Below are 27836 nucleotides of genomic sequence, written 5' to 3'. Positions count from 1 at the left end.
CTACTATATGCTAGGCAGGAGCAAACCTGATATGAGCAAAAGGATTCTGGCCCTCAGTAAACTCAACTGATTGTCCAATAGGAGAAAGACAGCTTTAATAAAAACTGATACTTACTATATCCCTCAGTTCTTTTAATAAATAAGAATGGGTCTTGTATCTGCTTAATATCATGAAGGACAGTAATAGTATAATAGCTTTCTTTTACTGTAACAGAAACGGCTTCTCTTGTCTACAAGTTTTTCTCTGCTTCTAAGAAATCAGCCCTCCTAGCCCGCCAAAAAAAAAAAAAAAAGGTCCTAAAAATTCTGTAGCTTACCAGTCTATTTGTAATAAAACACTTAAAAGTTGAAGTTTGTGAATAAACTTTTGAATTAAAAAAAAAATCTCAAGGCCGGACACAGTGGCTCACGCCTGTAATCCCAACACTTTGGGAGGCCGAGGCAGGCAGATCATGAGGTCAGAAGTTCAAGACCAGCCTGGCCAATATGGTGAAACCCCGTCTCTACTAAAAATACAAAAAGTAGCCAGGCGTGGTGGCGCATGCCTGTAGTCCCAGCTACTCGGGAGGGTAAGGCAGGATAATCACTTGAACCAGGGAGGTACAGGTTGCAGTGAGCCGAGATCGTGCCATTGCACTCCAGCCTGGGTGACAGAGCAAGACTCTGCCTCAAAAAAAAAAAAAAAAAATTCGAATAACTTAAGTCCAACATATCATTTGCCGTTATCTAGCTGAGCCATTAGTCTGTCTTTGGTCTTTAGACAGTGGGATTTTCAATGTTGTTATATGATCTAGCTCATGTGATAATGGAAATAAGTAATAAAAATAAATTTTTGCGGCCAGGCGTGGTGGCTCACGCCTGTAATCCCAGCACTTTGGGAGGCCAAGGCAGGTGGATCTCCTCAGGTCGTGAGTTCGAGACCAGCCTGACCAACATGGAGAAACCCCGTCTCTACTAAAAATACAAAAATTAGCCCAGCGTGGTGATAGGTGCCTGTAATCCCAGCTACTCGGGAGGCTGAGGCAGGAGAATCGCTTGGACCTGGGAGGTGGAGGTTGCAGTGAGGTGAGATCACGCCACTGCACTCCAACCTGGGCAACAGAGCAAGACTCCGTCTCAAAAATAAATAAATAAATAATAAAAATAATTTTTGTATTGGTAAAAAAGTTTCAGATTTTTAAAAAGGGATTTAATACTGCATGTCTCCCTCCCACCAAGTTTTTTTCTGTTTGTACACATCTTGATTCTTCCTGCTCGCTCCCCACTAAATACCCTACGAAAACCAGTTTGTTTTTTGAGACAGGGTATTGCTCTGTCACCCAGGCCAGAGTGTAGTGGCGTGATCACCACTCACTGCAACCTCTGCATTCTGGGCTCAAGCGATCCTCCCACCTCAGCCCCTCAGCCCCTCAGCCCCCCAAGGAGCTGGGACTATGGGCAGGAGTCACCACACCTGGCTAATTTTTGTATTTTTTGAAGAGATGGGGTTTCACTATGTTTCCCAGGCTGGTCAAGAAAACCAGTATTTCTCAAAGGCTCCACTATTTCCAAAATTTTACATCTCTAGTCTCTACCTGAAATAGAATGTTTGTTCACGCCTACCTTCTTGCCTTAACGTAGACAATTCCTTAAAGCTCAGTCATGTTTTACATTTCTGATAAATGTACACTGTAAAGTCAGTTCTATAGACAAATGAAATGAGAACAGTAAGATCTCCAAGTTCTCTCTCAAACTTCTAGTCCACTAGCAATCTAGTCAAGCACAAATAATGCTTTGTCAAAAATTACACCACTGTTATCTGACAGAATAGCACTATAGTAGGAGTTGTAGCCAGATTAGGAAAGCCATGAAAATGAGAGATCCTTACTCAAGACCCCCATCCACATCTGCCCCCCTTAAATTTTACTGAGACTAAGCCTCACAAACTAGAAACTTCAAGGATGCGAGTGCCTTTTCAGAATTCTCAGTGACTGGTCAGCACTTAACGAGGTAACAGTGGGTAAAAAGTGATACTAGGGAAGGTAGGAGCTTTGCCTACACTGAGAACTGCAGAGTCATTACTATGTCCTCAGATGATGAAGACTATACATTCTAACAAGAGAAGATAGTATTTATAAACCAAACTGTAATTCCACTAGACAATGAGGATTATACCAGTTAAACATCTGGGGGAGAAAAAGATTTACAATGGCAGTGCTTGTTCAGTGATTCTGCGTCACTGCTCTGTGAGTAGTAGTCTTCAGGATCCTTCACTATCCATTAGACCAAATGCTGCTAGAGCGCCTTTTCAGCCAGGATCTTGGAAAGCAGACCCACCTTAATTAGTGTTGCGAGTAATGCTGTACCTCTATATCATACAGTGGATCCAATAAGTGTTTCCAATTCAGTCACGTTCCATTATTTGGTAAGTATTTGATAAGTATTTGTGTCAGTCAATCTCCTGGCAATGGGGATAAAATGGTGAGTAAAGAGACTTGGGCTCTGCCCTCATGGAGTTTACCATGTGACTAGAGACAAACAATTTTTTAAAAAAGAAAAGTAAACACAGAAATGAAGAAAGGACAAGTGGTACCAAGGAATGCTACAAGATACTACTGAGTCTGCACACTGGGGGTCTGACCTAATTAAGAAAGTCAAGATGTGTGTGCCTGGTAGCCATAAAAAAGGTAGAGGCCTCTCATGCTCTCCTAGTGACCTTAGAAAGAAAACTGTTCCCTCCTTATCACCTTAACTCTTAGGGCAGGTATATTCCAAATTCTGATCTCTCCAACTACCTCCAACTTTCACATCAATCATGGAGCTCCTTGGCCTGACTAAAGCATACATAAAACTCAGTTGGACCAGCAGAAGGTCACTGCATCCTCTGTCCACATCAGTGTACTATTAATTGCCATTATCTCCACCATCTTTCATGCTTAATTTCATAAAGGCAAAGTTTAGGCCGGGCGCAGTGGCTCACGCCTGTAATCCCAGCACTTTGGGAGGCCGAGGCGGGTGGATCACCTGAGGTCCAGAGTTCGACACCAGCCTGATCAACATGGAGAAACCCCATCTCTACTAAAAATACAAAATTAGCTGGGCGTGGTGGCACATGCCTGTAATCCCAGCTACTCTGGAGGCTGAGGCAGGAGAATGGCTTGAACCCAGGAGGCAGAGGTTGCTGTGAGCCGAGATCGCGCCATTGTACTCCAGCCTGGGCAACAAGAGCGAAACTCCGTCTCAAAAAAAACAAAAAACAAAAAAACAAAGTTTAAAGCTTAGACCCAGGAAAAAACTGGGGCTCCATATTCTTTTTACACGTTCTACACACTTCAACAAGGAAGTAAAAAGGAAGGTAACATAAAGGGACCCTTTCCAGCATCTTTCCAATTTCTCTGCTTCCAAATAAATGTTACCCATTCCTACCAACCATTGCTGATTCTGGGTTGTTTGGGGAGTGATCATTGAGTTTAATTAGCTGGTTCGATATTGTTTTGTTTTTAAAAATGTGGTGAATAAAATGAAGTAAGGAGAATAATTTATAAGAATAAAGTTGGCTTTTTGCTTTTTCTTTGGTTTTCTTTCAGTGATCTACCATGTCATGGAATTAAAAGCTCTCTATAATGCAGGCTGGATACCAGCTTCCTAAGTTTATAAGGCAGTTCCCCGAAACTGCATTAGCCACAACTGTCTGCTCAAGCACTGCTCTCTTTGCTACATTACCTCCTGCTCCCCGTCACCTGGTCTACCCCCACACCAGGAGTAATGCTGGTACTGGGAGTCAAGCCTAAGTGTATAAAGTAATGAAATGCAAACAAAAGAAGTAACTTTATTTTGTCTTATCTCACCAGAATTTTCTTTTTTTCTTATCAGGGAGCAACTTGGCTTACCTATGTCAAAAAGGAAGTCTAGATGTGCAAAGAAAGTTTGAAGTAAGGGCCATAAACATAAAGGTTACTTTTTCTGGTTTTCTCCTCAACCTTCTGCTCTGCTGCTTCTCAGGATAAATGCTGACATGGGTCATCTGGCCTGTTCACATTTACTGACAGCACAGCACTTCCCCCATCCCCTCTCCACAAAGGCTCTTACTTATTTTGCTCTTCTCCATAGTCAAGTGAGTAATTTGAGTTAACAGGAACCTAGCCAGCCTCACATCTCCTCAGCCAAAACCCAGTTGCTTTTGGACAGAAGGGAAAGGTAAAGCTTTTCTTATATTCACCTAGGGCTCTCTCCTAACCCTGGCACAGATAAATGTAGCTGTAGCAAATTCACCCTTCCCTGAGATCATGTCTCAAGCTCTCATCAAAGCTACTAAGTTTTTCGGGCAGAGAAGGCCAAGTGCTACAGCTTAGCTGCTTGCTCACTGCATTCTTGACAAAGCCCTTGCTCCTAATGTATGGTGGGTGGCCGTAAGAGTTATCAGGGACCCTTTCACGATTTGGACATCAAGGAGGCTGGGAGTATAAACTATTAACAGCAAATAATCTTAGGAACCTGGGAAAAGACACAGGACCTTAAATCTAAAATGCCAAAGTCTGAAAGGCTTTGGGTAGTATCAGTAACTATGCTTATCTACAGAGACAAACTTTCAAAGTCAGAGAAGACAGTAACAAAGTATCCAATTTAAAGACAAAACAGGCTGGGCGTGGTGGCTCACACTTGTAATCCTAGCACTTTGGGAGTCCAAGGTGGGCAGAACACCTGAGGCCAGGAGTTGGAGACTAGCCTGGCCAACATGGTAAAACCCCTGTCTTTACTAACAATACAAAAACTAGCCAGGTGTGGTGGCTCACACTGTAATCCCAGCTACTCAGGAGGCTGAGGCTGGAGAATCGCTTGAACCTGGGAGGCGGAGTCTGTAGTGAGCTGAGATAGCACCACTGCACTCCAGCTTGGGCAACAAGTGAGACCCTGTCTCCAAAAAAAAAAAAAAAACAAAAAAAAAAAACGCTCACCTACTACTACCAATTCGTGTTCTTAAATTGTTTAAGCCCTTGCCTACATGCATTTTAACATTAGGGGCTTTCATTTGCCTTTGGCCATTTAAAAAGCCATTGTAAAGCATATGCCATTATGTTTATTTTGTTGCTTATCTCTAGTTGTTATTTTCCAGTATGGATGACTTACAGTAAATCTGTAACTAGATCACAACTAGTAAGTCTAGTTACAGCCAGGCACGGTGGCTCACGCACTTTGGGAGGCCAAGGCGGGTGGATCACCTGGGACCAGCCTGACAAACATGGTCAAACTCCATCTTTACTAAAAATACAAAAATTAGCTTGGCATGGTGGTGCACTGCTGGAATCAGCTACTCAGGAGCTAAGGCAGGAGAATCGCTTGAACCTGGGAGGTAGAGTTTGCAGTGAGCCAAGATTGTGCCACTGCACTTCAGCCTGAGGGACAGAGGGAGACTCCATCTCCTAGTTACAGATTTACTGTAACCCATTCATATTAGAAATTCAAAAATTCATAGACCAGATAAACTAGTAATAACATCCCTATAGACTCTCCCAATTCTAAGTCTATGATTTACAAGTCTTATATTTCTTTAGTTTTATTCCCAAGCCCTGTGGTGGTATGCTCAGAATGGGAGAGATGTTATTCAAACTGCTGTATACTAAACAAATATAATCCCTTCTACAAATTTATGGCTGGAAATTTTTAAATAATTATAATAACGCTTGATCCCATTTCTTATCTTTCTTCCGGCAGGAGGCTTTATTCTAAGATTCCTAACCTAACTAACATTAAAGAAATATTGGAGCAAATATAGGACAGGAGACATGTGCACAGCCTCTTTCTTCAAGCACCTTTGGACAACTGAGAATTCTAACCAGATGAAAATATAAATTTTCACAGCAGTCAGGATAATAGATGGCCCCCAAAAATCTAAGTCTTGCTCATGCCACAAGTTCAAGGTAGCTGTCAGCCAAGCTGTTAAAGTACCCACCATCTCTACCAATTACATGCAATGTAGCAAAGTAAGACTATCTCATTAGCAAAAAAGCTTCCATCCAAAAATGACACCATTCACTTCTCACATTTTACTGACTAAAGTAGGTCACGTGGTCATATGTATACCCAAGGGAGTGGGTAAATGCAATCCCAACATGGGCCCAGAAGCAGAATGAATGAAGATGTTTTTAAAACATCTTTTAAACAGACTAAACAGATTCAACTCTCCCATCCATCCGTTACATTTCATTCAACATTTTACTGAATGCTTACCATGTGCCAGGCATTGTTTTAGGCATTAAGGTATAGCAGAGGTTCAATTTTTTTTTTTTTTTTTTTAATCTTGAGCTCATAGGAACACATTATTACTCCTGGAGCACAGGGGCATGTAGTGGATTCCTCCCTATCTAACATTTCACTTTTCTTTCTTTCTAATAACATTTTCACTCCCTTTTCTTTTGCCATCCTTCCCCAATCTAATCTAATCTGATTCTTCAGAACCTCTACTCTTCATTTTCCAGGGCACCATTCCCCTCCTTTTTTCTGTGGCTTTGTCTATTATAAAAGGTTTGGGACTAAGTAGCTTTGGGGACATTTCCTAAGCATAGTACCTGGTAATTAGTAGGTACCCTAAAATATGTACTGAATGAATCAATGTAAATAGCATATTCTACGTGAGTAGAAAGCTTTGGAGAAGGGAAGTCCTATCCTCGAATTTTTCAGAATCTGATCACATTCTGGTCTACCACTAGAAAACATCAGTGAAGATTCCCAGATATGGTATTTTCCTTTCCAGGCATTCCACCAGGACCCTCACTCTATGCGAATGCATAGGTCTGCCAACAACAAGAAGAAGGCAGCTGGTTTCAACCCACTCAGAATGAAGAAATAAAACACTTCAGCTTTGTTACAGCTCTCATCTTATTTTGTTGAGGTGATGGGGAGGGACTGTGCCACTGAAATAGCATCCTATATAATCAGTCAAGCAGAACTCTAAAAAGTCCTATCAGCCCATGTAATACCAAAGAAGGTATAATGAAGATATGCAAGACCTTGATACTATTCTTCAGTCCATCCTAGCAGGGTTTAGCACCACAGCTTTTCAGACTGCAGATCAAACGTGACTGCTGTTGTTTTTGAGCTAACTCTGGTGAGGGTCTGAAGAAGGTCACATTATGCAAGGCCATATGAAACATCTCTGACTCTCAAACGGAGAGAACCATATGCTTACTTGGAGATTCTCTTTAAGAGACAGGGTCTCACTCTGTTGCCTCAAACAATTCTCCCACTAAGCCTCCTGAGCAGGTGGGACTATAGGCACACACCACGTTCAACATTTTTTTTTTTTTTTTTTTTGTAGAAATGGGGGTCTCACTATGTTACCCAGGCTGGTCTTGAATTCCCAGCCTCGAGTGATCTTCCCACCTAAGTCTTCCAAAGTGCTGGAATTACAGATCAGCCCTGCATCTGGCCAATTCACTAATTTTTAAAAACAATTTAGAATGGCATATAATTTTTTTGGAATATCCTTCCTCTTTATTTCTCATTTTCTCCGAACTGAAGAAGGCTTACAAGATTTGGCTGCCCTGCCTATGGAGTAGCCATTCTTTTATTCCTTTACTTTCTTAATAAACCTTCTTTTACAAAAAAAGGGGAGGGGAGGGGAGAGGAGGGGAGGGAAGGAAAGGAAAGAAAAAGGAAGGAAAGAAAGAAAAAGGAAGAAAAAAAGAAAGCTTGCGAGATTTAAAAAAATTTTAAGTTTGTTTGCTATCAGACCCATACGAGAATTTGGCCCTACTGAAAGAGTCCAGTCTGATTTCACTAGGCCCGTGCCATGCTTTGAATGTGTCCCCCAAAGTTCATGGGTTGGAAGCTTAATACTCAATGCAAGTGTTAGGAGGTAGGGCCTAATAAGTGGTGATTATTAATCACTAGTAAGAAGCAGATGGGTTAATGTCATTATTGTGGGAGTGGGCCTATTATAAAAGCAAGTTTGGCCCTCTCTTTCTCTTCCACCATGGGCTGATGCAGAAAGGAGACCCTCACCAGATGCCGGCACCATGGTATCAGACTGCTAAGCCTCCAGAACTTTAAGAAATAAATTTCTCTTCTTTATAAATTACCCAGTCTCAGGTGTTGTTTTAGCAACATGAAACCAAGAGGGACAGCTTACATTAAAAGAAATAAACCATAAGTTTAAAGATCTGGGGTCTACTCCAGGATCTGTGGCTACATCAGCTGTGTAGTCAAAGAATTTCACATTTTTATGTCTCAGTTCCTCATCAGGAAAACAAAGTGGCTAAACTACAGGATTTCTTCTTTTTTAAGAGACAAGGTCTTGCCCTGTCACCCAGGCAGAGCCAGGTAGTAGTTAGGAGTACAGGCGCACCCCACCCCACCTGGCTTAAACTACATGATTTCTATGGTCTCTTCCAGCTCTCAAATTTTGTAATTCTAACAAAAGACTCAGGATTTCCACTTCTGACTAGAATGCTCAAAGTTGCAAGATACCAAGCCTCACTCTATAAACTGCAACAAGCTGGATAAGCTACAAAAATCATAGTTTAAGGGAAAAAAAATCAGAGAGCTAAGCATGTAAAGAAATCTAAATAATAAATAAGCTAAATCAGAGAAAAAGTCAAACCCTTCAGAAGGAAAGAGACCATGGCTATTCTCATTCCTGGCGAAGTGGCAGAACCAGGAACCCACTGACAGGATTAAGGAGAAACCAGCCAAATAATGAACTTAATTTTAATGGTTGCATGTGGACTCAGATAAAATATTAGAGAATCTGGAGGAGGCCCAACTACAAGCCCCAACTGCCAACTCTTCCTTATGGGTTTTCTTTTTCTTTTTTTTTTTTTAAGATGGTGTCTCGCTCTGTCACCCAGGCTGGAGTGCAGTGGTGTGATCTCGGCTCTCTGCAACCTCCGCTTCCCGGGTTCAAGCGATTCTTCTGCCTCAGCCTCCCAAGTAGCTGGGACTACAGGCATGTACCACCAAGCCTGGCTAATTTTTGTATTTTTAGTTTCACCATATTGGCCAGGCTGGTCTCAAACTCCTGACCTCACGAGATCCACCCACCTCGGCCTCCCAAAGCGGTGGGATTACAGGCGTGAGCCACTGCCTGGCCCCCTATGGGTTTTCAATGTGTGCAAGTCTGAGGGCAAGGCAGAAAAGCAGAGAGAATCCCATGAAGAAAAGAGCCTCTACCATGTTCAAGGCAGCGGCCCCCTCTGTAGAAGGGGATCAAGACAGGAAGCATGGAATAAACACCTCTGAGGCATTCTGAGTCTTCAAAGAATGTAAGACAGATATTCCTCCTAAGGCTGAGTCAAAGAATTAGGGCAAAACCAAGAGATAAGGAAAATCTTGGATGAGACTAGAAAGCAAAGAGAATTTCCCAGCAGTCCAAAGAACCAGAATCTAGACTGAAAAGCAGAGCTCAAAGGTTCAGTAAAGCAGGAGTATATGAAAAGATAACAAGGCCAGGCACAGTGGCTCATGCCTGCAATTCCAGCACTTTGGGAGGCTGAGGCCAGCAAGCAGATCACTTGAGTCTGGGAGTTTGAGACCAGCCTGGGCAACATGGTGAAACCCCATCTGTACAAAATATACATAAAAATTAGCCAGGCATGGTGTTGCATACCTATAGTCCCAGCTACTCAGAGGACTGAGGCAGAAGGATTGCTTCAGCCTGGGAGGCACAGATTGCAGTGAGCTGAGATCAAGCCATTGCACTACAGCCTGCACAACAGAGTGGGATCCTGTCTCAAAAAAAAAAAAAAAAAAAGATAACGGACAAAAACTAAGACAGCAACCCACAGATCTACAAGTCTGATGAAACCCAAGCAGGATAAATACAAAAAAATCCATACCTGGGCCAGGCGCAGTGGATCACGCCTATAATCCCAGCACTTTGGGAGGCCAAGGCAGGCAGATCACGAGATCAGGAGTTCAAGACCAGCCTGACCAACATGGTGAAACCGCGTTTCTACTAAAAACACAAACATTAGCTGGGCGTGCTGGTGTGCACCTGTAGTCCCAGGTACTTGGGAGGCTGAGGCAGGAGAATCACTTGAACCCGGGAGGAGGAGGTTGTAGTGAGCTGAGATCACACCACTGCACTCCAGCCTCGGCAAGAGAGGAACATTCCGTCTCAATAAACAAACAAACAAACAAAAATACCTACGCACAGAGTGAAATTGTTGAAAACAAAAAGAAAAGTGAAGAAAAGTGAAGGAAGGAAGAGAAAAAACAACTCTTCGCCAGGGCACAGTGGCTCATGCCTATAATCCTAGCACTTTGTGGGGCCGAGGCAGGCAGACAGCCTGAGCTCAAGAGTTCGAGACCAGCCTGGGCAACATGGTGAAACCCCGCCTCTACAAAAAATACAAAAATGAGCCAGGCATGGTGGCATGCGCCTGTCCCAGCTACTTGGGGGGTTGAGGTGGGAGGACTGCTTGAACCCGGGAGGCAGAGGTTGCCGTGAGCCGAGATCAGCCATCGCGCTCCAGTATGGGTAACAGAGCGAGACTGTCTCAAAAAAAAACGAACGACAAAAAAGAATGGTTCTTAAAAGCAACCAGGAGTCCGGGCACAGTGGCTCACGCCTGTAATCCCAGCACTTTGGGAAGCTGAGGCGGGAGGATCACCTGAGGTCGGGAGTTTGAGACCAGCCTGGCAAACATGGTGAAATCCTGTCTCTACTAAAAATACAAAATTAGTTGGGTGTGGTGGTGCATGCCTGTAATCCCAGCTACTCAGGAGGCTGAGGCGGGAGAATCGCTTGAACCCGGGAGGCAGAGGTTGCAGTGAGCCGAGATCACACCACTGTACTCTAGCCTGGGCAACAAGAGCGAAACTCCATATCCAAAAAAAAAAGCAACCAGGAAAAAAAGAAACAAAAAACAAAAAGCAACCAGGGAAAAGAGAGAAAGTATATACTGGAGAAGAATAAGAATGATAGCTGATTTATCACTAGAAACAATGAAAATCAGAAGACAATAGAATATGTTTTAAGTACCAAAAGAAAAAAAAAAAAACTATCAACCCAAAAAGAAAATAAGGAAAAAATAAAATAAAAAACAAAGCCTATCAACCCAGATGTATTAGTCACACTTCTCCACAGGGACAGAAATAATAAGTTATATGTATACATGAAAGGGAGCTTATTAGGGAGAATTGGCTCACACAATAACAAGGCGAAGAAGTCCCACGTCAGGCCGTCTGCAAGCTGGGGAAGAAATAAGCCAGTAGTGGCTCAATCTGAGTCCAAAAGTCTCAAAAGCAGGGAGGCTAACAGTGCAGCCTTCAATCTATGGCTGAAGGCTGGAGAACCCCCGACAAACTACTGGTCTAAGTCAAGAATGCAAAGCCCAAAGAATCTGGAGTCTGATGTTCAAGGGCAGGAGGAACGGAAGAAAGCATCCAGCACAGGTGAAAAATGAAAACCAAAAGACTCAGCAAGCCAGCTTATCCCATCTTCTTCCACCTGCTTTGTTCTAGCCTCAGTGGCAGCCAATTGGATGGTGCCCACCCATACTGATGAGGGTGGGTCTTCCTCTCCCAGTCCACTGACTCAAAGGTCAGTCTCCTCTGGCAACACCCTGACAGACACACCCAAAAACAATACTTTACCAGCTATCTAGGCATCCTTCAATCCAATCAAGTTGATATCTAATACTAACCATCACACCAGAATTCTGTATCTAAGGGAAGTAACCTTCAAAAGACCTTTTCAAAGAAAAGACAAAAGTAGAAAGATGCCAGGTGCCGTGGCTTATGCCTGTAATCCCAGTTACTTCTCAGGAAGTGAGGTGGGATAATCACTTGAGTTCAAGACCAGCCTGACCAACATCGTAAGACCCTGTCTCCATTAAAAAAAAGAGGCCAGGCACGGTGGCTCACGCCTGTAACCCCAGCACTTTGGGAGGCTGAAGCGGGCAGATCACCTGAAGTCAGGAGTTTGAGACCAGCCTGACCAACACGGCGAAACCCCTATCTCTACTAAAAATACAGAATTAGCTGGGTGTGGTGGCGCATGCCTGTAATCCCAGCTGCTAGGGAGGCTGAGGCAGGAGAATCACTTGAACGTGGGAGGCGGAGGTTGCGGTGAGCCGAGATTGAGCCATTGCACTCCAGCCTGGGCAACAAGAGCGAAAGTCCGTGTCAAAAACAAAAAAAGAAAAAAAGTATTTAAAAAAACTGGATAGAATCTGTCACCAGCAGACTTTCACTTCAAGAAATGCTAAACGAAGTCTTTTAGGATGACAGAAAAATACACCAAATGTAACTAACCCCAGATCTACAGAGAGGAATAAAAAACTCAGAAAGGGTAAATAACTCGAAAATACAAAAAGCCTATTAAAAATATCTATCCACGGCCAGGCACAGTGGCTCACGCCTGTAATCCCAGCACTTTGGGAGGCCAAGGCCGGTGGATCAACCTGAGGTTGGGAGTTCAAGACCAGCCTGGCCAAAATGGAGAAACCCCATCTCTATTAAAAATACAAAATTAGCTGAGCATGGTGGCACATGACTGTAATCCCAGCTATTCGGGAGGCTGAGGCAGGAGCATCGCTTAAACCAGGGAGTCGGAGGTTGCAGTGAGCCGAGATTGCACCACTGCACTCCAGCGTGGCGACAGAGCAAGACTCGGTCTCAAAAAAAAAAAAAATTAAAAATTAAAAATTATTGGGCTGGGCACGGTGGCTCACGCCTGTAATCCCAGCACTTTGGGAGGCCGAGGCAGGCGGATCATGAGGTCAGGAGATCGAGACCATCCTGGCTAACATGGTGAAACCCCATCTCTACTAAAAATACAAAAAAAAAATTAGCCAGACGTGGTGGCGGGCGCTGCAGGAGAATGGCATGAATCCAGGAGGCGGAGCTTGCAGTGAGCCCAGATCGTGCCACTGCACTCCAGCCTGGGTGACAGAGTGAGACTCTGTCTCAAAAAAAAAATTACTTGTTCATATTATAAAGAAAGTCACAGCACTGAACATGAAAATAAAATGTTGAAATTTTTATTTATTTATCTTGAGACAGGATCTCACTTGCCCAGGCTGAAGTGCAGTGGCATGAACATGACTCATTGCAACCTCCACCTCCATTGCTCAAGGTGGGTGGAACATCTCAGCCTTCTGAGTAGCTATGACCACCGTGCAAGGTGCCACACCCGGCTCAATTTTTTATTATCTTGGTAGAAACAAGGTTTCCCAATGTTGCCTATGCTAGTCTTGAACTCCCGAGCTCGAGCGATCCTCCCACCTTGGCCTCCCAAAGTGCTGGGATTACAGGCGTGAGCCACCACGCCTGGTCAACATTTTTTAATATTTGAATTTTAAAAGAATATAAGCAAGGTTTTATTGAGACTGTATTATGTGTGAAGCATTGTGTTGGACATATACCTTTACACTAAATCCTCCCAATAGGCAAAATATAATCTTTATTTTAGAGAACTTAAAAAACACATTCAAGATCACACATGAATGAGAGAGCCAGGATTTGAACCAGGTTTGTAAACCAAATTCCATTATCTCTCACTGTAACTTTTTTTTTTATTGACAAGTATAGTACATATCTCCCTTCACCCCCCAACCTTTTGAGTAGAGTATATTTCCTATAGACAAAGACCTTCTTCTGGCCGGGGGCAGTGGCTCATATCTGTAGTCCCAGCACATTGGGAGGACAAGGTGGGCGGATCACTTCACGTCAGGAGTTTGGGACCAGCCTGGCCAACAGGGGGAAACCCTGTCTCTCTACTAAAAATACAAAAATTAAGGCCAGGCGTGGTGGCTCACACCTGTAATCCCAGCACTTTGGGAGGCCAAGGTGGGTGGATCCTTTGAGGTCAAGAGTTTAAGACCAGACTGACCAACATGGTGAAACCCTGTTTCTACTAAAAATACAAAAAAATGAGCCAGGCATGGTGGCACATGCCTGTAATCCCAGCCACTCAGGAGGCTGAGGCACGAGAATTGCTTGAACCCAGGAGGCAGAGACTGCAGTCAGCCAAGATCACGCCACTGCATTCCAGCCTCGGTAACAGACTGAGAGCCTGCCTCAAAAAAAAAAAAAAAAAAAAAATTAGCTGGGCATGGTGGCACACGCCTGTAGTCCCAGCTACTCGGGAGGCTGAGGCAGGAGAATCCCTTGAACCTGGGAAGCACAGGTTGCAGTGAGCCAAGATTGCACCACTGTACTCCTTCATCCTGGGCAACAGAGTGAGACTCTGTCTCAAAAAAAAAAAAAAAAAAAAGCCTTCTTCTGCATAACTAAAATACAACCATCAAAATCAGGAAATTAATGCTGGTATAGTACTACCATCTAATAATCAGACCCCATTTAAGTCTCTGCAATTATCTCAATCATGTACTTGGGAGGTAAAGGACCCAGTCCAGAATCACGTTACACTGGGTACAATGCAATTATTATGCAGTTTTTCCCTTCTGAGATTTAAAGGAATCAAACATTGTATACAGTCCACAAAAATTTACTGAGCACTTAGCATGTGCCAGGCACTGTTTGACGATACAGTAGAGAATAAGACAGACAAGGTTCTTCTGCTTCCAAAGAGCTTGCATTCTAGTAAGGAAAGACCAACAAACAAGTTAGCTAATTAACAAATTCAGATTTGGCCTAGTAGCTGGGAAATGGCCCTCTGAGGAGCTGAAACCTGAATAAGAAGCTATCAGCATTGCTAAGAGATGGGAGAAGGGCATTCCTAACAGAGGAAACAACAAATTGAACAACCTAAGGCAGGACAAAACTTGGCATTTTGGAGCAAAAGAAATGCCAGTGTAGCCACGGCATCTACAACAAAGGGCACAGGAAAGGAGGTAGCAATAAGGAAGGAAGGAACACATGAGGCAGGATTCTGAATCTCATAACTAAGACCAAAGAAAAACTATGAAACCATTTTAAGCAGGCAATCTACATTATTTCATTTACATTTCTGAAAGAAGATTCTTGTTACTGGGAGAAGAATGTCTGAAGAAGGTAGCTGAGTAAAAGCAAAGACCAGTTAAGAGCTATTTCAGTAAGCCAGGTGACATAATGGTGGCTGAGACTAAGGTGGTAGAAATAAAGATGTAAAACAGATCATTGAATAAACAGATTTAAGTGATATTTTGGAGACCGAAAGAACTTGATGATGGATTAGCTATGGGGATAAGGGAAAAACAGGATTCAAGGATAAATCCTAGGTGCCAGTTACGGAAGAGGGAAAGACTGGAAGAATATTATGGAAGAGAGTTCTATTTTGGACATGTTAGGTATATTTAGACAACTGCCTACTAGGTTACTAAGTGGTAATGTCTAGCAAGGCAGCTGGATAATATGTCTGGAGCTCAGGCAAGAAGTCTAAACCAGAAACATAAATATGAGAATTATTCACATACAGATGGCATTTAAAACAATGAGTTGAATGAGACCATCCAGGGGAAGAATTTAGAAAAAAAGAGTGAAAAAAAAAACCCAGGAGTTTTATCCTGTCTTAGGTATGCCAATACTTAGAGGCAGGTAAAGGAGAGAAGCCTGTTTAATAATTAAAAAAAACAAAGCTGGGTGCAGTGGCTTATGCCTGTAATCCCAGCAGTTTGGGAGGCCAAGGTCAGTGGATCACCTGGGGTCAGGAGTTCCGAGACCAGCCTGACCAACATGGTGAAACCCCGTCTCTACTAATAATACAAAAATTAGCCAGGCGTGGTGGTGTGCGCCTGTAATCCCAGCCACTGGGGAGGCTGAGGCAGGAGAATCACTTGAACCCAGTAGATGGAGGTTGCTGTGAGCCGAGATTGCGCCACTGCACTCCAGCCTGGACGACAGCGAGACTCCATCTCAGAAAAAAAAAAGTATACAGTATAACAAGGTGTAAAGTAGAAGGAAAACAAGAACATATGTCTCATAAAATGAGAAGTAGATGAATAGGCTGAAAACAGTGGTCAACTACATTGAATGCTCCTACAAGAGCCTGTAAGACCAATTTAGTAAACAGAAACCACTGGCAACCTTGACTAGAGTAGTTTTAGTGGTAAGAATGGAGGCCAATCTGTAGTAGGCTGAGAAGCAAAGGGAAGTGGAGAGAGCACAAAAAGACAACTTTTGAAAACTGGCTTGGAAGAGAATCAGAGAAATGAGGCTGTAGCTAGAGAATAATGTGGAATGGGGAGAGGGCTTATAAACAAGGAAGCCACACTTAGTGCTGTCCAATAGTGTTGTCTGCAATGATAGGGATGTTCTGTATCTGCACTGTCCAATAGAGTAGCCATTAGCACCATATATGGCTACTGAACAACTGAAATATGACTAGCATCACTGAGGAACTAAATTTTTTAAATTTTTCTTTTAACAGCCACACATTTCATTGCAGAAAGCACTATTGATTAGTAGCTGCCATACTGGACAGTACAGCTCTAAAGCACATCTGCATATTAATAAAAATAATCCAGAAAGGGAAAAATTCATGATATAAGCAAGAACAAGGTAAGTCCTTAAGAAGTCAATAAGCTGGCAGGGTGCGATGGCTCACTCCTGTAATCCCAGCACTTTGGGAGGCCAAGGCAGATGAATCACTTGAGGTCAGTAGTTCAAGACCAGCCTGGCCAACATAGAGACGAATCCTTGTCTCTATTAAAAATACAAAAATTGCCGGGCGCGGTGGCTCACACCTGTAATCCCAGCACTTTGGGAGGCCGAGGCGGGCGGATCACAAGGTCAGCAGATCGAGACCATCCTGGCTAACACGGTGAAACCCTGTCTCTACTAAAAATACAAAAAATTAGCTGGGCATGGTGGCGGGCACCTGTAGTTCCAGCTACTCGGGAAGCTGAGGCAGGAGAATGACGTGAACCCGGGAGGCAGAGCTTGTAGTGAGCCGAGATCGCGCCACTGCACTCCAGCCTGGGCGACAGAGCGAGACTCCGTCTCAAAAAAAAAAAAAAAAAAAAAAAAAATTACAAAAATTAGCCGGGCATGGTGGTGGGCACCTGTAGTCCCAACTACTCAAGAGGCTGAGGCAGAAGAATCACTTGAACCTGGGACGCGCAGGCTGCAGCGAGCCAAGATCGTGCCACTGCACTCTAACCTGGCCAACAGAGTGAGACTCCATCTCAAAAAACAGTAAATAAATAAATAAATAAAGAGAAATCAACAGGCTGAGCAGAGTGGCTCATGCCTGTAATCTCAGCACTTTCTGAGGCCGAGTCAGGATGATTGCTTGAGCCCAGCCTGGGCAACACAGGGAGACCCCACCTACACACACACACAAAAAAAATTTAAGATTAAAAAAAAAGTCAAGAAATCCAGACCACAAGTGGCGAAATCTACATGGGATACAACACGAATGAAGCAAGGCATGAAATTACAGTAACTGGTAGAGATGAAGACTCAGAATACGTATTAAGCCTGATAGGAATCTTAAGCATAAAACTCAATTACAGAGGGCTATAAAATCCAAGCACGAGGGGGAGGGTAGGTAAGTCACATCTACTAAGGACCTATTATGTGACAGGCATTTTCTTTTTTTTTTTTTTTTTTTTTTTTTGAGAGGGAGTCTCGCTCTGTCGCCCAGCCTGGAGTACAGTGGCACGATCTCGGCTCACTGCAAGCTCCGCCTGCTGGGTTCAAGCAATTCTCCTGCCTCAGCCTCCCGAGTAGCTGGGATTACAGGCATCCGCTACCATGGCCAGTTTTTTCGTATTTTTAGTAGAGATGGGGTTTCACCACGCTGGCCAGGCTGGTCTTGAACTCCTGACCTTGTGATCCGCCCGCCTCGGCCTCCCAAAGTCCTGGGAATACAGGCATCAGCCACCGCACCCGGCCGCGACAGGCATTTTCTTTTTTCTTTTCTCAAGACGGAGTCTTGCTCTGTCGCCCAGGCTGGAGTGCAATGGTGCGATCTTGGCTCACTGCAACCTCTGCCTCCTGGGTTCAAGCGATTCTCCTGCCTCGGCCTTCAGAGTAGCTGGGAGTACAGGTATGCATCACCATACTCAGCTAATTTTTTGTATTTTAGTAAAGACGGGTTTTCACCATGTTGGCCAGGCTAGTCTAGAACTCCTGACTTTGTGATCTGCCTGTCTCAGCCTCCCAAAGTGCTGGGATTATAGGCGTGAGCCACCGTGCCCAGCCATGACAGGCATTTTCTAAATGACAAATTATTTCTCTCATCTCTAACTAGTCTTGTAAATGTCATTTTACAAACAAGAGCACTGACGCTCTTTACACACACAGTAAATGCCGAGATTTGGTCACAGGCCTGTGACTATAGGGTTAGAATCTTCCCACTGCATAAGGTGGGAGGTTAAGGCCGGGTACGGTGGCTCATGCCTGTAATCCCAGCACTTTGGGAGGCCGAGACAGGTGGATCACTTGAGGTCAGGAGTTCGAGACCAGCCTGGCCAACAAGGTTGAAACCCCATCTCTACTAAAAATATAAAATTAGCTGGGCGTAGTGGCGCATGCCTGTAATCCCAGCTACTTGGGAGGCTGAGGCAGGAGAATCACTTGAACCCGGGGGGAGGAGGTTGCAGTGAGCGAAGATCACGCCATTGCACTCCAACCTGAGCAATAAGAGCAAAACTCCGTCTTAAAACAACAACAACAACAAAACAAAAAAAGGAGGTTAAGAACCACTCTGTTTCTGTACCTGGAATTAACATAAACAGCAGATCAAGCTGGAAGTAATCAACAAGCGCCAACAAGCCTAGAGGGACTAGGCCAGAGGCAAAAACTATCCTGTCAATGCTTTCCACAGGATAACTAAGGAAAACTTAATAGCCACTTTTTAAAAATTCAAGAGAAAATACCTATTAAGATGGAAAGAAACGGACTTTCTTACAACTTAGATTATCTACTTTATTGAACACAGATGTATCAATCAGAAAATCAGCACTGTTTTATAATACATACTAAAGTAATATCTGGGCATATTAGAAAAACTAAGTTAGTCAACATACCCTCTCTCCAATTTGTACATTGAGAGGACAATTATTAAACTGAGTCTAACCAGTTATTAAATTACAGCTTAGATTTTAGAGTGGGCAAAGATCATCTAGATCTGTGCTGTCCATGTAACCACCAGCTACGTCCAACTATTTTTTTTTTTTTCTGAGACGTAGTCTCACTCTGTCACCCAGACTGGAGGGCAGCGGAGCTCACTGCAAGCTCCGCCTCCTGGGTTCACGCCATTCTCCTGCCTCAGCCTCCCAAGCAGCTGGGACTACAGGTGCCCGCCACCACGCCCCGCTAATTTTTTGTATTTTTAGTAGAGACAGCGTTTCACCATGTTAGCTAGAATGGTCTCGATCTCCTGACCTCATGATCCGCCCGCCTCAGCCTCCCAAAGTGCTGGGATCACATGCATGAGCCACCGCGCCCGGCCCCAGCTATTTAAAGGAATTAAAATTAAATAAAAAATTCAATTCCTCAAGTGCACTACTTGCTCGTCAAGTATTCAACAGTCACACATGGCCAATGGCTACCTCACTGGATAGCACAGAACACTTCTATCATCATAGAAAGTTCAACTGGGCAGTGATTAGCTCCTAAATTTTCCATTTGACTTTTTTCAGAAGGGCCAGTGGAAAGAGCAACTCAGAAGACTAACGAGCTGAGCAACCATGTATGCATCATTTTAATTTTTATTTATTTACGTATTTTTTGAGACAGGGTCTCTTGCTGTTGCCCAGGCTGGAACACTGTGGTGCGATCACGGCTCACTGCAGCCTCAACCTCCTGGGCTCAAGCAATCCTCTCATCTCAGCCTCTTAAGTAGCTGGGACTACAGGTGTGCACCACTGCAACCAGCTAATTTTATTTTATTTTGTAGAGACAGGGTCTCACTATGTTGCCCAGGTGTATGCATCGTTTAGCAGTGCTTCTCAAACTGAATGCGCACTGAATGATTTGAAAATCTTGTTAAAATGTAGGTTCTTCCCAGCATGTTAGGAGGCCAGGAGTTTGAGACGAGCATGGGCAACACAGCGAGACTCCAATTCTTAAAAAAAAAAAAAAAAATAGCAGTGTATGATGGCACATGCCTGTAGTCCAGCTACTGAGGTGAGAAGATTACTTGAGTCCAGGAGTTCCAGGTGGCAGAGAGTTATGATCACACCACTACACTCCAATCCAAACTGGGAAATAGGGCAAGATTGTGCCTCTTACTTACAAAAAAGAATGCCAGGCGCGGTGGCTCATGCCTGTAATCCCAGCACTTTGGGAGGCCGAGGCGGGCGGATCACAAGGTCGGGAGATCGAGACCATCCTGGCTAACACGGTGAAACCCCGTCTCTACTAAAAACACAAAAAATTAGCCAGGCGTGGTGGCAGCGGCTGTAGTCCCAGCTACTCCGGAGGCTGAGGCAGAAGAATCGCGTGAACCCAGGAGGCAGAGCTTGCAGTGAGCCGAGATCGTGCCACTGCACTCTAGCCTAGGTGACAGAGCGAGACTCCGTCTCCAAAAAAAAAAAAGAAAAAAGAAAAAGAAAAAGTAGATTCTAAGATTCTAATTCAGTAGGACTGAGATGAAGTCAAGATTCCAACTTCTATCAAGTTCCCAGGTGATGCTAATACTGTTGGTCCAGAAATCACACTTTCAGTACCAAGATCTTAGATCTCTCCATGCCTTGGTTTCCTTAGCTGTCAAATGATGTACATGAATGAAGCAAGATAATGCCCGTGACCCCTCCAAAACACTAATATTTTAAAGTTTTATGATTGTACAGAATTAAATGCATACAGATTTGAACTTTCTGCAGAGGCAGACTTTTCTGAGGTAAATGCTAGGATTCTAAAAAACAAGTTTTATGATACCATTTTTTTTCTGTGAAAAAAATACCAAATTTAACGAAAATCAATGGGAAATTTTATTTGCTATATAAACATTCAATATCTGAACAATTTTTTAGAAATGGACTTAGAAGACCGACATGTATAAAAGACAAAACTTTTAGAACTCTATCGGCTGGGTGCGGTGGCTCATGCCTGTAATCCCAGCACTTTGGGAGGCCCAGGCAGGCGGATCACAAGGTCAAGAGATGAGACCATCCTGGCCAACATAATGAAACACTGTCTCTACTAAAAAAAAAAATACAAAAATTAGCTGGTCACGGTGGTGTGCACCTGTAGTCCCAGCTACTCAGGAGGCTGAAGCTGAAGAATCACTTGAACCTGGGAGGCGGAGGTTGCAGTGAGCCGAGATGGCGCGACTGCGCTCCAGCCTGGCAACAGAGGGAGACACCGTCTCAAAAAAAAAAAACAAAAAAAAACAAAAAAAAGCACAACTCTATTAGAGAGCCACACAATATTTTCCAAATACGCAGTTCATGGAGGTGAAAAAAACAATCAATGCTGGACTCGGCCCACATCACTGTCACCTTAAAAGCATCAGCTTCACATGAAAGCAATCCCTGGAAAATGCCATTAACTACAGTAACATTGGAGTTGTTTTTGTGAAGTCTCAGTCAAGGCTCTCAGCAATAAAAATGAGCAAAATTCCCACACCACAGGCAGGTTGTAGTGTAATGTAAAGCCCACAAAACAGGCTGAAGGAACTAATGAAGGCAGCCAACAATGCCACACAGAATTTACTTCTGAGGCATCTTCTTTCCATTTTAACAGGGGACCTAGAGTAACACAAGGTTCAAATGTAACAAGGAACTGGATAGCAGTGGTGAGAGCCTCAGCATTTCATAAAGCAGTACCTTGGAGACAGGAAGCAGGCTAAGATATCCAGTTATTTTGTTTGTTTTTCAGTTTTTTTTTGTTTTGTTTTGTTTTTGAGACGGAGTCTCGCTCTGTCGCCCAGGCTGGAGTGCACTGGCACAATCTCAGCTCACTGCAACCTCTGCCTCCCGGGTTCAAGCGATTCTCCTGCCTCAGCCTCCTGAGTAGCTGGGATTACAGGCACGTGTGACCACACCCAGCTAATTTTTGTATTTTATTAGAGACGGGGTTTCACCATGTTGGCCAGGATGGTCTGGATTTCCTGACCTCGTGATCCGCCTCCTCAGCCTCCCAAAGTGCTGGGATTACAAGCATTAGCCACTGCCCCCGCCTCAGTTTGTTTTTAAACTCTGAATTATGCACTACAGCTAATTACCTATATTTGAAAACAATGCCAAAAATACGTTAAACCTTTAAGTAATGTTATGCTCTGAAAATTTTCAATATTTTTATATTTGTATTTTTATGTTTCCTTTAGTAGGAAATTTTTTTTAAGTTTGAATTAAACTTTGTAAAAAAAAAACCTCTAGGTATAAATCATGCAATACTCTTCCAAAATAGTTCCAAAAATTTAATTCGCATTAACAATACATTTTATGGGCCGGGAGCAGGGGCTCAACACCTGTAATCCCAACACTTTGGAAGGCTGAGGCAGGCAGATTGCTTGAGCCCAGGAGTTCAAGAACAGCCTGGGCAACACTGTGAAAATTCATCTCTACAAAAAATATGAAAAACTAGCCAGGCATGGTCGCACACAGCTGTAGTCCCAGCTACTCGGGAGGCTGAGACAGGAAGATCACCTGAGCTGGGGAAGTAGAGGTTGCAGTGAACAGTGATCGCACCACTGCACTCCAGCCAGGGTGACAGAGCAAGACCCTGTCTCACAAAAACAACAACAAACACTTTACTGTCCACAAACTCCTCAAATCCCTTTGGAAAAATAAACAGTATACACAGAAAAACTAGAGGATGGGGTGGGAAATTTTTTTCTTTTATTTTAAAAATTGAGACAGGGTCTCGTTATGTTGCCCAGACTGGTCTTGAACTCCTGGCCTCAAGCGATCCTTCCACCTCAGGCTCCCAAAGTGCCGGGATTACAGGTGTGAGCCAACGCACCCAGCCCCACTCTTAAACTGCCATTCTCAATCTTTTTCTCCCTCTCCATCTTATTTTAAGCCACCTTGCTAAACGTTGGCTGTTTTAAAATCAGTCAAAAGATTTATCTTATTACCAAGTTTCAACTTAGAACTGTACATTCAGCTTATCTTAAAAAAAAAAAAAATGAAAAATAGTGCCTAATACCTATTTCAAATTGTCTTTATTAAAACGGAAAATTCACATAAACCACAAAGCACAATATATAATCATGTTTTAATAATTCTATGAGTGAAACTTTCATATTCAGAGCCATATCTGATTAAATATTAAAGATAACTTTCACATAACTAATAAAAACATAAGGTCAATTTCTACCGACAACATAAAAGTACTATCTGTCCTTTATAAATAACCTGTAACAAATCTCTCTCAGCAGTAGCCAAAAACCTGCTAGTATCAAACATTAAATTTCAGCACCTGACCAGCAATTGGTTTTACCTTTCCTCTCAGCAAATGTTACACAATTCCACCTGTAGGGTATATGATATCCTTTTAAAATGCAATTTAAGAAGCCATTACTTTTTTAGAGAAACTGCTGTTCCTCTTCAGAAAAAATGAGAGAATTTCAATGTGGACAGGAACATTTTAGCCTATCATTTAGAAAAAAATACAGTATATTTAAAAAAAAAAAAAAAAAGCCACGTAGCAGTCCGTGGGCAGCATGAGTCATCATCCAACTCAAAACTTGCAGCAGCACTTGTAAGCTTCCTCCTACCCGACCCCATCCCCTTCAGCAAAGTACCCTGAGTCAGCAAACCTTACTATTTTGTCAGTTATGATTCTCACGATGCTTTAAATGAATTTATGTAAAGCACTGCAACACTTTTAGTGCTAACATTTGTCTTTAGAATGTGTGCATTTTTTATTACAAAATTAACTGACTTCAAATCACTCTTCTCTGGATTTTTTAATAACAAAGTAGCCAACGACTACTTCTAATCCTCTTTTGCAAATAACTGAATTCCAGAATATCCTCATATACGAAGTTTTTTCTAAAATATTCTCCATTTTCCAGTGTTTTCTTCTCAACAGTAATACCTACGTGATCAAATATGTTCTGCTCAAATCTGGCATATTTTCTAGATTAACTGCAATTACTGAATTCAGGACATCAATAAATAATTTTACAAGCTTAACAAGGCAGTTCTTAATAAATGATGTAACATATGTGAAAAGACTTTACAATCCCTGGCACATAGCAAACACTTCATAAACATGTTTGAACAACTACTATCTAAAGACAAAGTTCCTTTCACCCAATTCAAAATTATTTTTTAAACATTAAAATCTGATATTTCTATGAAGAAATTCCTGATTTCAGGGCCAGGCCCTGTTTGGACCCTACATTCTTCTGGTCAGATCATTCTTTCCATCTCAGTTTTCCAGCGTTAAAGAGAGAGGACATGTCCAATTGGAACTGTAAGAGACAGGCTAGAAGAATCAGCCATCAGAAAATTACTCTGAAGCTGCTTGCTCTTCATTGTATGGCGTGTTAATTTTTCCCCTTGACAAATCATCTGTATCCGTTAAAAAAAAAAAAAAAGTCATTACTGAGACTGCATCTTTAGCAATGAACACGAATTCTGCCGTTAATACAAGCAGGCTTCTAATTCCAACTCACCAGTCCCTTTCACTGGACCTTTTCCAATGAACAAGCAGAAGAAAAAATAAAACAGGAAAGGAATCGAGAAGCTCCCGCTGCACAGAGATCCCCCTAACACCTAAACCGGTTGGGTCCTACACCCGCCAAGAAACAAAAGGATGCCAAAACACCTTTACTTTTCGACACAACTCACGAGGCGGACTAAAATGCACAGCAAAGTGACAAGGCCCTTTTTGGTGAACCGACAAAACAAGCTTTCATTTGGGCACTTTTACAGACCACCACTTAAGGTCCCGAAAGCAGCTAAGGAAAGACCGTAGGGCCGAGGGAGGAAATTAGGAATTTCGTCTCCGAGTTTTCAGTACCTCATTCATGGCTAGACTCAAAACTTGGGCGGACTTCAGGGCTCTGAGACTAGCCGGGTGAGCGCTGCGCGCTACGCCACTGGAGACTTTGCCCGGCCGGAGTCAGCTGAGGCCGAGTCACCCGGTGGGATGGGGGAGGAGACGCGGGAGCATTTCGAAAGGCAGCGTGCCAGGAAGGCGAGACTCCACACCACCTCATGTTCCCCGGGCCGCCGCCCCTCGCTCGCCTGCCCTCCGGTCCGGCTGGGTTTCGAACCCGCGGAGCCAGGCGCAGGCGGCGGGGCGGCAGCCGGCGTGCGGGGCCAGGGAGCGGGCGCGGCCCGGCAGGGCGACCGGCGAGGGGCGTGCCGGGTGGGAGGGGCGCGCTGGCCGCCTCGCCGGCCCCACGCGGGGACCCCGGCCCGCCGCCCCACGGCCCGCGCGGGGACGCGCCGGCCAGGCCCGAGCCGGCGGGCAGGCGGGCGAGCAGGGGGCGGGCGGCAGACCGAACAAAAGCGCCTTTGTTGAGCGGCAGCCGCCGGAGGGTCACACACAATGGAGGAGGGAGCCGGCTCCGCCGTCGCCGCCGCCGCCGGGCCCGCCGCGGCGCCCTCCCGAGTCGCCCCGCCGGCGCACCCCGCACACGTACACACACACACTCACGGGACTTCTCCGACTCATCGAGAGAGTGCGGGGCCCGCGGACAGCCCCCAGTGTCGGCTCAGGTCTCCGGCTGTGCTGGCGGCAGCGGCGTCTCCGAGGCTCTCGCTTTGCCGCAGTCGCCGCCATGTAACCCCGACCCGCGAGAGAGGGCGAGGAAGAGGGGGCGGGACCTCGCGGTGCCACGCCCCCTCACGTCACAGGCTCACTCCACGGGTTCTCCCGCCCCCGCCCTGCCCAGCGCGCCCGCACGCGCCGGAATTTCCAGCGCCCGTGACTGGGCTGCGCGCGCCGCGGAGGCGGTGGGAAAGGCACGCGGCTCGTCAGGCGTCTCCTGGGGGCTTTGCCTGCGAGCGGGCAGGGAGGAAGACAGCTGGGGCCGTCTGCTCCACTACCTGCCCTGGCATTAAGGGAACAAAGTGACCAAACCCAGTGCCAGCGTTTACTAAGCACCTACTACGTGCAAGGCACTGGGCAATCCGAGAGGAAGAGGCCTCAGTCTCCAGGAAGGCTGGACCTTAAGATGGATTGGCTGGAAGGCGACAGCCCGAGCACAAGACAGACACGTTAGAGGCCAAGTACTAAGGTCATTCATTCTGCCAGAGTATGGAGGAAGGCTTTTAGAAGTGGTCGCCACGGTGGCCTTTCAGCTGGATCCGGGAGCAGCGGGTATAACCAGGAGGTGGGGAGGGTGTTTCTGCCGAGGGAACAGAGTGAGCAAAGACTGGGAGGCCAGAGTACCTGGCTTGTTGCAGGAACTGGGATAGGACAATTTGAATTTGGGAAGGGATGCACTGTGAAACGTAGAAAGGTGGATGGGTACCTTCTTGGGCCCAGTTCTTGGCTAAAAGCAAACTTACATTACTTATCATGGCTTATTGAGTCCGAGGAGCCTTTTCAGTGTTTATGTGAAATTTAAGTATTTATGAAATTAGAGATGCAGGTCAGCATATTTTTTCAATGACTTCATCACCATCTCGATGAGAACCAGACATACAATAATAGCCCCTCTAGCCATTATTATGGGCATCTTCAAGAATGAGGCAAAGACCACTTCAAAAAGATCACAAAGGGCCGGGCGTGGTGGGTTCACGCCTGTAATCCTAGCACTTTGGGAGGCCGAGACGGGCAGATCACCTGAGGCCAGGAGTTCGAGACCAGCATGGCCAACATGGTGAAAGCCCCGTCTCCACTAAAAATACAAAAAGTAGCCGGGTGTGATGGCTCACACCTGTAATCCCAGCTACTCGGGAGGCTGAGGCAGGAGAATAGCTTGAACCCCGCGGGGGGTTGCAGTGAGCCGAGATGGAGCCAGGACACTCCAGCCTGGGCGAAAGAGCGAAACTCCGTCTCAGAAAAAAAAAAAAAAAAGATCACAGAGTAATGAAGTTAAGTGGTTGGGGTGAGCTTGAATGCTTTATTTTTTTAATATTTAAAACAACGTCAGCTGAGTACCAGGTGTGAAGTAGAGGTAATGACTGAATAAAACCAAGAGAAAGGGGAGATTTGTTCCAACCGCAGAATTTCCAATTTCTGCAACAAGAGCTCTTACCTTCAGCCCCACTGCGCCTGCTCTAGGCTCTCCTCTGATCCTCAGGACATTTTTCCTCTCACTCTTTGAGAACTCGTTTACCTTCCTCTTCCATCAATGTTTGATCACCCAGAGAAGGTGGGAGAATAAATACCAAGCACTGTGCCTTCCCTCAAGGAGCGTTTAATCCAGTGTCACTGCTGACTTCCTGTGGATAATGCAAAGTTGGCTTACAATAGTAAGGGAGACCACTAAATTGACAGAATCTTTGTAGCATTTCAAAAGGGTGTCAGGCCTCTGAGCCCAAGCTAAGCCATCATATCCCCAGTGACCTGCACATACACATCCAGATGACCTGAAGCAACTGAAGATCCACAAAAAAAGTGAAAATAGCCTTAACTGATAACATTCCACCATTGTGATTTATTTCTGCCCCAACCTAACTGATCAATGTACTTTGTAATCTCCTCCACCCTTAGGAAGGTTCTTTATAATCTCCCCCATCCTTAAGAAGATTCCTTGTAATTCTCCCCACCCTTGAGAATGTACTTTGTGAGATATGCCCCCTGTCCCCAAAACATTGCTCTTAACTCCACCGCCTATCCCAAAACCTATAAGAACTAATGATAATCCCACCACCTTTTGCTGACTCCTTTTTCGGACTCAGCCCGCCTGCACCCAGGTGAAATAAACAGCCTTGTTTTTCACACAAAGCCTGTTTGGTGGTCTCTTCACACGGACATGTGAGACAAAGGGGAGGTCAAGGATGGAATAATTACAAGATTTAGGGGATCTGGTTTTTGTTTGTTTGTTTTTTGGTTTTGTGTGTGTGTTTTTTTTTTTTTTTTTTGAGACAGAGTCTCGGTCTGTCGCCAGA

At 44.4% G+C, this 27836-nt stretch overlaps 1 protein-coding gene across 9 annotated transcripts in view; it reads right to left on the bottom strand.

Moving 5' to 3' along the window:
- Window positions 1–25575, bottom strand: part of MAPK6 (mitogen-activated protein kinase 6) — a 47092-nt gene extending 21517 nt beyond the window's left edge. For 2 of the 9 annotated variants that reach the window (XR_010137101.1, XM_054531117.2), the window contains exon 1: window positions 25432–25575. The gene's annotated coding sequence lies outside the window, so the exon portion shown is untranslated. 9 annotated transcript variants of the gene reach the window in all.
- Between the last annotated feature and the right edge of the window lie 2261 nt (window positions 25576–27836).

The sequence above is a fragment of the Pongo abelii genome, chromosome 16 (assembly GCF_028885655.2).
Source record: "Pongo abelii isolate AG06213 chromosome 16, NHGRI_mPonAbe1-v2.0_pri, whole genome shotgun sequence".
NCBI classification, from domain to species: domain Eukaryota; kingdom Metazoa; phylum Chordata; class Mammalia; order Primates; family Hominidae; genus Pongo; species Pongo abelii.
The sequence above is the reverse complement of the archived record's forward strand: the minus strand, read 5'-3'. Positions and strand labels throughout refer to the sequence as shown.